The sequence below is a fragment of the Octopus bimaculoides genome, chromosome 3 (genome assembly GCF_001194135.2).
Source record: "Octopus bimaculoides isolate UCB-OBI-ISO-001 chromosome 3, ASM119413v2, whole genome shotgun sequence".
Taxonomy (NCBI): Eukaryota; Metazoa; Mollusca; class Cephalopoda; order Octopoda; family Octopodidae; genus Octopus; species Octopus bimaculoides.
In genome coordinates this window covers 114,680,904-114,691,280 of record NC_068983.1, presented here as the reverse complement: position 1 = coordinate 114,691,280, position 10,377 = coordinate 114,680,904, and the positions used below count along the sequence as shown (strand labels likewise).

Genomic DNA, 10,377 nt, shown 5'->3' with positions numbered 1-10,377 from the left:
TCCAATGAGTGAAATAAGTTAAAGGTAAAAGGTAAATGCTGTGCATCTATCAGGAAGTGGAATAGAGATTGTGAGGCGTTCATACGTTTCTGAAAGGTATCGGTGGTATGAAATGAAGTAGACTAATCGAAACAGTTCACATACTTGATTTAACAGGTTTTTTTGCTTTCCGGTGCCCATCGCACCGAAGCTGATTATTGAACACGAAATTTAGCTGAGCAGATCTTTCTGATCTAGTATTGCCGCTACTCTATTAGCTTATGCTCTTCTCTGAGTGACAAGAATTTTCAAGTGTTTAATCCGTTATCAAAATAAAGGTTTCTGATATAGGTACTAGATTGGAAACTCTGGTGTAAATGATTGCCCGTACTAATTGACTGATACTCATTTTATCGAGCCAGGAATGTTATAAGATAAGTTCCCTCGGCGTGTTTCGAACACTTTAACGTGAATGTGTGATTCAGATACTTTTCACTCTCTCACGAACAAAATAATGGCAAATTAAAAACCGAATACAAAAAATGTCTACACATTTGATTATTATGTATAAAGTAATATATATATATATATATACAATCGCTATGCAATTCTAAGCAAGCTACCTCTCAAATTAATCTTTAAGAAAAGTCAATTCCTAGCTTCAATGCAATGTCAATTTTTGAAAGAAAACGGCGCAAGTGACGGAGATATTACAGGGAGTTATTCTATTAAATCTGGTGGGATGAAAAGCAGACTTTATAAGTGTTTTTAACTTTGTCCGTGAAAGAGTGAAGAGAAATACTTTATGATGTTTAATTTACATTTAACTATTTAGATTAACTTTTCATTTTTTTGAGTTAATAAACATAAATATCAATCAAAGACTAAATAATACAGAAGATAAGATGAAGATCTACCTTCTAACGCATGGGTCGTGAGATCAAATTCTGCTGATATATCTAAGTTGCAAACAATTCTATTTACTTCACTTTATCTGAGTGGAAGGCTGCCCTGGGAAAGTTATCAACGATAGACTAGCGTCCTATTTAGAAGCAGGTTTATCTAGCAACCATTTTAAGCCACGGAGACTTGAGCCCAGTCGTATAGTAACTCATGGGCTTCCTTCAATTCGTAACTAATAAATTATCAAGTCAGCATCTACGAAGGGGTACTGAAAAGTTCTTAGCTTTAAAGGTATCGCAAAAGGCCCTGTTGAAGGCTCAACCTTCCGAGATCTTTTACAGGGCTTAGAAAAACTTAAGTACCGCAACAATAAGTGTGTGAATCTGAGAGGGGAATATGTTGAATAAAATCATAATTAACTGATCTTCTTGTATTTTCTTTTACCTAAAGCTAGAAAAGTTTCTTAATATAATAAAAGTGATATTGCCAAACCAAATGTGATTACTACTTCAAACAACTAAATATTCACAGAGACGCTGGCAAACGCTGCAGAACAAGTAGTAATACACTATCAGACCAAAATTAACGATACAGGTTCAATGTGAAGTCGGCGACAGTTGAAAAAGCGGGAAAATCCTCCGATCCTTTCATGCATATTTTAGGCTTTGCTTTTAGAAAAAAGAAAAACAAAAGAAACAAACCCCACAAAACATATAGATTCATATTTCAGTAGTAGTTAGAATAGTAGTTGGTGTTTAGCCACCGATCAGTCCTAAGCATGTACACTTTTATTCAATGGTATTCCGGCCATAACCATACCGCCTTTGCATACACACACATTACTTACATACTTACGCACACACATATGTTTGTATGTATGTATGTATGTATGTATGCAGTGGAGGCACAATAGCCCAGTGGTTAGGGCAGTGGACTCGCGGTCATAGGATCGCGGTTTCGATTCCCAGACCGGGCGTTGTGAGTGTTTATTGAGCGAAAACACCTAAAATTTCCACGAGGCTCTGGCAGGGGATGGTGGCGAACTCTGCTGTACTCTTTCACCACAACCTTCTCTCACTCTTACTTCCTGTTTCTGTTGTGCCTGTAATTCAAAGGGTCAGCCTTGTCACACTGTGTCACGCTGAATATCCCCGAGAACTACGTTAAGGGCACAGGTGTCTGAGGAGTGTTCAGCCACTTGCACGTTAATTTCACGAGCAGGCTGTTCCGTTGATCGGATCAACTGGAACCCTCGACGTCGTAAGCGACGGAGTGCCAACAATACAATACAATGTATGTATGCATGTTACATATTTGTCTTTCTGTATGTATGTATGTGCATGTATGTATAGAAAGATAGATAGACAGATAAAGAATTACAATATTCAACGTATCTACTTTCATTTGCAGGAGAATATACGATATGATGGAGCTTTGGTTGCTAATTTAAATAGTTCGAGCTACCATGTACTTACTCTCCCGTTAGCTCGTTCTACTTTTAACAGTAATTTTTTTCACAATTATCTAAATTAGCAATAATATATAATAAACATATTTACGACCTGTTTTGCATGCACTTCTCTCCACTCTCGCTTTACAAATGTCATTTATAAAGTCACATGGTAAAGGACCACTTCCTTTTAGTCACTGCAATAACAACAGCCATTCGGTTTACTGCAGCAAGTGTGTACAGCATTATACTACACACTTGCCTAAAAGTAGCTAAGCTTTACATTAAATTATATATCCGGACAAACAATGTGAATGGCAACATTATTAATGCCCGGATATTTACTGACATCAGAATGACGTAGTGATACAAGAAATACAATTACTATGAAAGCGATATGTGGCAGATGTTATATTGATATTGTTTAATTATTACTGTGTTATAGTCATTCAAGAGTGTTAGGCTGGTAAAATTGTTAGAGCATCGGGCAAATTACCTCTTGTTATTTAGTTATGATCTGAGTTCAAAAAGCTACCGAAACGAACTTTAATTTGAACCCACTAAGGATTGGATAAACTACAGCTCTGGAGTAAAATTCGACTAACTCAGAATTTTGAGCTTTCTTCCTCTCTTTTAGAAATGAACATTATAAAACTTCTTCCAATTGGTGGATCGGCAGAATCATTAGGGAAGCGGACAAACCTTTTTGTTGTATTTAGGTACGTTGCTCTGTTTGATTTTGGTGTTTTGAGTTCAAGTCCCGCTGAGGTCAGCTTTACATTTTATCGTAATATATATATATGGAGAGAGAGAGGGGAGGAGGGAGAGAGAGATCTCTGCAATCAAGAACAAAGAAACGCGAGAAAAACAGACATAAAACGGAGAAAATTACATATTTCAGGAAAAAAGCAAACGTGTGTGTATGAGTGTATACATTTGAATATTTTCATATATATGTATGCGTTTATGTACGCATATGCATATATATGTATAAATGTATGTATCTTTGTATATATATATAAGAAACGATGAATTTTTTCATTACGACATTTTTCGTTATTTTTTTCATTATGAGTTTTTTTCACGCTGACTACTTGATAAATTCTTATAAAGAGTTTATCCTATGTTATATTATATATATATATATATATATAGTTCAAAACTTACTGTGTAAAAATAAAGCGTGCGTTCTGTCGTGTGATACAAACAATATATGAGTATATGCATATATATGTACATCTATGTACATACCTTCATCTACATGTACATATAGATACATATCTGGGTACATGACGTTGCAAAAGAACATGGACAAAACGATAAACAAGGTACAACAAACAAGCAGGCCACATACAGAACATATCCTTCATCAGGTGCCACTATTAAAACACCGGCGTTTATATATATATATATATATATATATATATATATACGAGCAGCCACACAGTTTAACTCAGTACACACATCAAACACCCTCATGCACACACCCGCAACCACACTCCCACACCCACGCAAGCACATAATACCTGAACACAGACAATATATATACACACACGCAATACGCATAAACAAAGACAACTTTCGCTCACAAACATACACTATACACATGCACACTTTTTGGTCACTGACACACACGTACACATGTACGCACACCATTGGTAAAAGTACACATCAACTGCTACATGCAACACACACACACGTTACGCACACACACGTTACACACACACACGTTACACACACACACACACACACACACACATCAGACTCACTCGCCCCCGTTCACACATACGTGGTATGATCAATAAGTATCCGGACTATTGCCAGAGTAACGAAGCTAAAGAATGCAGTGTAAAGTCGCTTGGCACAGATTGACCTTGAACTCCGCTGTGCATGCTCACTAAATTTTAACGTTGTAGCTTACTTCCGCTGTTTACAGTAGTGCTTGGGAAGAAGGTGAGTAGTGTGTGCTCGCTGTATTGACCATGACAGTGAATCTGCATCAAATTTTGCCAAAAGCTTGTCGACACCTGCTCAAAGGCCTTCGCAAAGTTTCCAAAAAGTTTTCATCGTTCACAACACAATCAAGGTGATCTTGTACAACTGAAACCCGAGTGTCTTTTTTTTTTTTTTTTTTTTTTTGTCAGCTGAAAGCAGTTTTGGCACAAACTTGGCTGACACGCGCCTCATACCCAAATCTTCAGTAATAATGAACTGAACTGAACTGCCCATCTGATAACTCACGGACGGTGATTCAATGATTTACCCTTACAGTTGCACGCACATTTGCGATGTTTTTCTCAACCCTGCTGGTTGTGGGTCTCCCAGAACGTTCGTCAATATCGACATTTTTTCGGCCATCCTGGAAACGTCTGAACCACTCGTACACTTGTGTGCGGCGCATACACTCCTCTCCCTACAGTTCCTGCACCTTTGTGTAGACCTCTGAGTAGGTATCGCCATGACAAATTTCTCCATCATGCGACGATCACATGCTACACACCTTCCTTCCAAGTCCTGCTGTAAACAGTAGAAGTGAGCTAGAACGTTAAAAGTTAGTGTGTAAGATCAATCAGTGCCAAGCGGCTTTTTTCTGCGTGTTTTAGCTTCGTTACTATGGCAACAGTCTGGATACTTATTGATCAGTCTTCGTACACACTCACACACACCATTCTCACATGCACACACACGCTCGCGCACCTTAGTTTGTTGGGTTCATCATTATTATCTCCCTTTCATTCAACCTTTTTATTGTTATTATTATTATTATCTTCCTTTCATTCAACCTTTTTTTTATCTGGTCATCCCGCCATGTTGGACCGCTGAACTCTACACAGTTTTTCTCTATCTGTTTTTTTTTTCGTCCTCTCTCCATTTTCGCCTCTTATTCCTTTCTGTCGTAGAGCGTAGGCTCGAAACGTAAAAGACTTTTCTATTTTTCCCGAGCGTTAAACTAATACGCCCGCTTTTTGTTCCTACATCTGTCTTTCTTTTTTTTTTTTTGTAAATTTGAACTATATACATACATACATATATATATATATATATATATATACATACATACATATATACATATACACATATATATATATATATATTATATATATATATATATATATATATATATATATATATATATATATATCAAACACAACACATATATACGTCCAAATATAGATATAACTTAATTTTGTAAATATATATGAGAAGCGCACTTGTTTATATACTTCCAATTATTGTATGATAACGTACCTTTGTGGTGACGCAAAGAAAGAAATAAACAACACTTGGAGACTTAAAGAAATTCCTGTAGGAGTATTCTCTAGAAATTATTAAATATAGTACTCTTGGTCATGTTTACGGTGTTGGTGCTCTATCCTCAAATGTTCCTACCTCTAAATTACATGCTATAAGCATTTACCTTAGTAAATATATTAGTTGTTTATCACAAAGCACGACGTATGTTACGCCATCAAACATCCGGTTAAGCAGCAAATCTACAAGAGCCGCATCATCTTTCGTACAAAACGAATTTCCTTTGTTGTTCTATTAATATTTCAGATTATTTTCTATTACGTTCTCCTCGGTTTTCTTGCGAATGGATTAAGAGTCAGACATTTGTGATAAATCGACCAGATGCGAAGCATTGGTGAGAGTTCGAGTCCCCATTTACATTTACAAGGTAGGTCTACAAACTTTGAAAGATGAGTATGAAAACCCAAGACTACTATATATATATATATATATATATATATGTATGTATGTATAAACGTATACTTGGAAATGAATGCGTGGCGTTCAGTCATATAGTAATATAAATATTATATATATATATAGGTATGCATATATACATACATATATATATACACACACACACACACACACACACACACATATATATATGGGTACAGGACGTCACAAAACGTAAGCAACATGAAATACGAAGACAAACTTGGGCATGCAAACAACGAGAGAAACAAATGGAAAACAAGACAAGTAACATGAAGAATGACCCTTCATCAGTTGTCGGCTATCTATCTACTCCTTATTTCGAGCATTTAACGACGATATGAGGCTTCGAAAAGCAGTTGCTCTCGCGAACCAAATAAAATTTGGGATTTGCGGAGGGTCAAAGCTGGTAACAAAAGCAGGACAGAGGAGACATACAACAAGCCAAACGAAAACAAACATAGAGGTCCGCTAGGCCAGACGAGTTAAGGTAGCGAAAGCTGGAGGAGTATTGTGTTTGACAAGAGAAAAGATAGAAGAGGAAACAGATAAGAATGCGTCTGGTCTATACGACAGATTGAAGGAAGAAAAAGATGATTACGCGAGGAAAAGAAAGATGGACGATGGTCACGTGTGAGAGAGTAAAGGAGAAAGAGCGAGAGAGAGAGACACACACACAGATAGAAAATGATGAAGAGGAGAATAAAGAATTAGAGAAAGGATGAGAGAGAAAAATGAAAGGGGAAACGGGGAGAAAAAAGAATTAGAGAAAGGAAGAGAGAGAAAACGAAAGGGGGAGAGAGAGAGCAGTACAGGGTAGAGTAGCATCAAAATTAGTAAGATAAACTTACTTGGAAATGGTTTCGTTGCGTTCAATCATATATATGCATATATACATACATAGTGCATACATACATACATACATACATACATACATACATACACACACACACACACACACACACACACACACACACACACACACACACACACACATATATATATATATATATATATATATATATATATATATGGGTATAGAACGTCACAAAAGTAAACATGAAATACGAAATATGAAAGCATGAAATGCGAAGACAAACATGGGTATGCAAACAATGAGAGAAACAAATGGAAAACACGACAAGTAACATAAAGAACGGCCTTTCATCAGTTGTCGGTTGTCCATGTACTCCTTATTTCGAACATTTAACGACAATATGAAGCTTCGAAAAGAAGTTGCACCAGTGAATCAAAATAAAATTTGGGATTTGCGGAGAGTCAAAAACAGGACAGTGGAGACATACAACAAACCAAACGAAAAGAAGCATGGATGGCCGTTAGGCCAGACGAGGGAAGGTAGCGAATGCTAGAGGAATATTGTCTTTGACAAGAGAAACGATAGAAGAGGAGACAGATATGAATGCGTCTGGTCTGTACGACAGACTGAAGGATAAGATGATCACGCGAGGAAAAGAAAGATGGACGATGGTCACGTGTGAACAACGAGAGAGAGTAAAGGAAAAAGAAAGAGAGACACACATACAGATAGAAAACGGTGAGGGGGAGAAAAAGGAATTAGAGAAAGGAAAAGAGAGAAAACGAAAGGGTAGAGTCGCATCAAAATTAGTAAGATAAACTTACTTGAAAATGGATGCGTGGCGTTCAGTCATATAATATGATATAATATGATGTAATATAATATAATATAATATACACACACACACACACACACACACACACACACACACATATATATATATATATATATGTATGTGTGTGTGTATGTAGTCGCAGGCGTGGCTGTGTAGTAAGAAGCTTGTTTGCCAACCACATGGTTACATGGTTCCAGGTTCAGTCCGACTGCGTTGAACCTTGGGCAATTGCCTTGTACTATTGTCTTGGGCCGACCAAAGCCTTATGAGTGGATTTGGTAGACGGAAACACGAAGACGCCCGTCGTGTGTGTGTATATATATAATAAATGCGAAAACTAATTTCGTGTGTCAGTGTGTCACACTTAGACTCGTCTTCTCACTATTTAATAATACTCCTACCATTCCTCATGATGGGGTGAGAGTAATAGTAGGCATAGAGAGAGAGAGAGAGATGGGGTGAGAGTAATAGTAGGTGAAGAGAGAGAGAGAGAGAGAGAGAGAGAGAGAGAAGGAGACGGAGAGAAAAAGAAACAAATTTAAGGAGGGTTGATGATGTTTTATTAAAAGTAGTAGTATGATGGTAGCAATAGGAGTAATAATAAAGGAGTGAGAAAGACTGGGTATATTTTTCGGCGATTTGAATAAGAGTTTTGACTGTTATTTCCAGCAGTCAGACATACTTTGTATGTGCTTTGATTAATTTTAATCCATATCTAATATAATAAATGTGCATGTTAGTGTGTTACACTTTATCAACTTTACTCCTAGAGGCCGTAGCCGAACATATCATGCTATGAGTAAATTAAAAACATTCCGGGCCGAATCCGGACCTGCAATCCTGAAATTTTGGATTCCTATGTTTTCATTACTGCAATTGTTTTCGGCTAATTTTTTTTACATGATTTTTATTTTTTTGCGACGAATATGATCATCATTGGGATATGACTGAACAAATTCCCCAGAACAAGTCAGAGATCTATTTTCAGATCTTCCCATTGAGAGTCAGTTGCTTAAAAGCCTCTCACGCCAACCCTACAATGTTATTCTAAAGACAAAAATCACGTAATCGAAATCTCTAGGCTAAAAGATAATGCATAATTAATTCAAAACATTGTCAATCAAGAAGTATTACCATTGACAGAATAATTTGAATAATTTGAATACTAAAGGGTTAAAATATATAACAGGCGTAGGAGTGGCTGTGTGGTAAGTAGCTTGCTTACCAACCACATGGTTCCGGGTTCAGTCCCACTGCGTGACACCTTGGGCAAGTGTCTTCTACTATAGCCTCGGGCCGACCAAAGCCTTGTGAGTGGATTTGGTAGACGGAAACTGAAAGAAGCCCGTCGTATATATATATATATATATATATATATATATATATATATATATATATATACGTATATGTGTGTATATGTTTGTATGTCTGTGTTTGTCACCTCAACATCGCTTGACAACCGATGCTGGCGTGTTTACGTCCCCGTTACTTAGCGGTGCGGCAAAAGAGATCGATAGAATAAGTACTAGGCTGCCAAAGAATAAGTCCTGGGGTCGATTTGCTCGACTAAAGGCGGTGCTCCAGTATGGCCGCAGTCAAATGGCTGAAACAAGTAAAAGAGTAGTTTTTATTGTTATTTTACAATTTCAGTCAGGAGGAAAAAGGGACGACTGCTGTTCAGTTTGAACATCTGTTAATCTATGTCTCTGCTTGCAGAGGTGGGGAAAAAGAGAAAAGAAAAGAAAAAGAAGTGGGCGGAAAGGAATTCCAGAAGTGGGCTGACGTTTTGGAAATTGAGAGGTGGGAGTAGAATGGTTAGTGGCGGGAAGAACGTGTTACACAGTGTAGCTGAATAAAAGAGGAGAGACAAGTGTGTCAGGTGGGTCAGAGAAGAGGTGGTAAGCAATAAATAACCTTGTATTTAGCTTTCCGTCCCCACCTGTAAGACACGAACATCTTACCCATAGTTTATTAGTTGTTTATCACAACGTTTCTTCATGTTACGTCATTCAACATCCGGTTGTACAGTAAAGCTACAAGAAATGATTACAGAGGAATCTCAGCTAGGGTTTCAGCTACGTTGTCACTGATTGCTTACTGCTCATTTATGAGAGTGCTTGATAACTTTTACTCGAGTTGGATGTTGGAAGCTAATAAGTTGTTGTTGCTGTTGCTGCTGTTGCTGCTGCTGTTATTGTTGTTGTTGTAGTTGCTGTGCCGATACTGTTGTTGTTATTGTTGCTGTAGTTATTAAGGCGCCGTGCTGGCTGAATCATGAGCACACAGGGCGAAATGCTTAGCGGTATTTCGCCCGTCTATACCTTCTGAGTTCAAATTCTACCGAGGTCGACTTTGCTTTTCAACCTTTCAGGGTCGATTGAATAAGTACCAGTTACGCACTGGAGTCGATGTAATCAACTTAATCCCTTCCCCCAAATTTGAGGCCTTGTGCTTCCAGTAGAAAGGATTATTTTATTATTATTATTATTATTATTATTATTATTAAGAAAGCATGCTGGCTGAATCGTTAGCACGCCAGGCGAAATGCTTAGCGGTATTTCGTCTGGAGCTACCTTCTGAGTTCAAATTCCGCCGAGGTCCACTTTGCCTTTCATCCTTTTGGAGTCGACAAAATAAGTACCAGCTGACTACTGGAGGTCAATGTAA

The 10,377-nt window shown here is 37.5% G+C and overlaps 1 long non-coding RNA gene across 3 annotated transcripts in view; it reads left to right on the top strand.

Moving 5' to 3' along the window:
- The window catches only part of LOC106881905 (uncharacterized), a 71,165-nt gene that overhangs the window by 662 nt on the left and 60,126 nt on the right, over positions 1-10,377 (top strand). For all 3 annotated transcript variants that reach the window (XR_008263801.1, XR_008263803.1, XR_008263802.1), the window contains exons 2-3: positions 2,970-3,051; positions 5,891-6,011. This is a non-coding gene — a long non-coding RNA (uncharacterized LOC106881905). The remainder of the gene's footprint in view (positions 1-2,969; positions 3,052-5,890; positions 6,012-10,377) is intronic.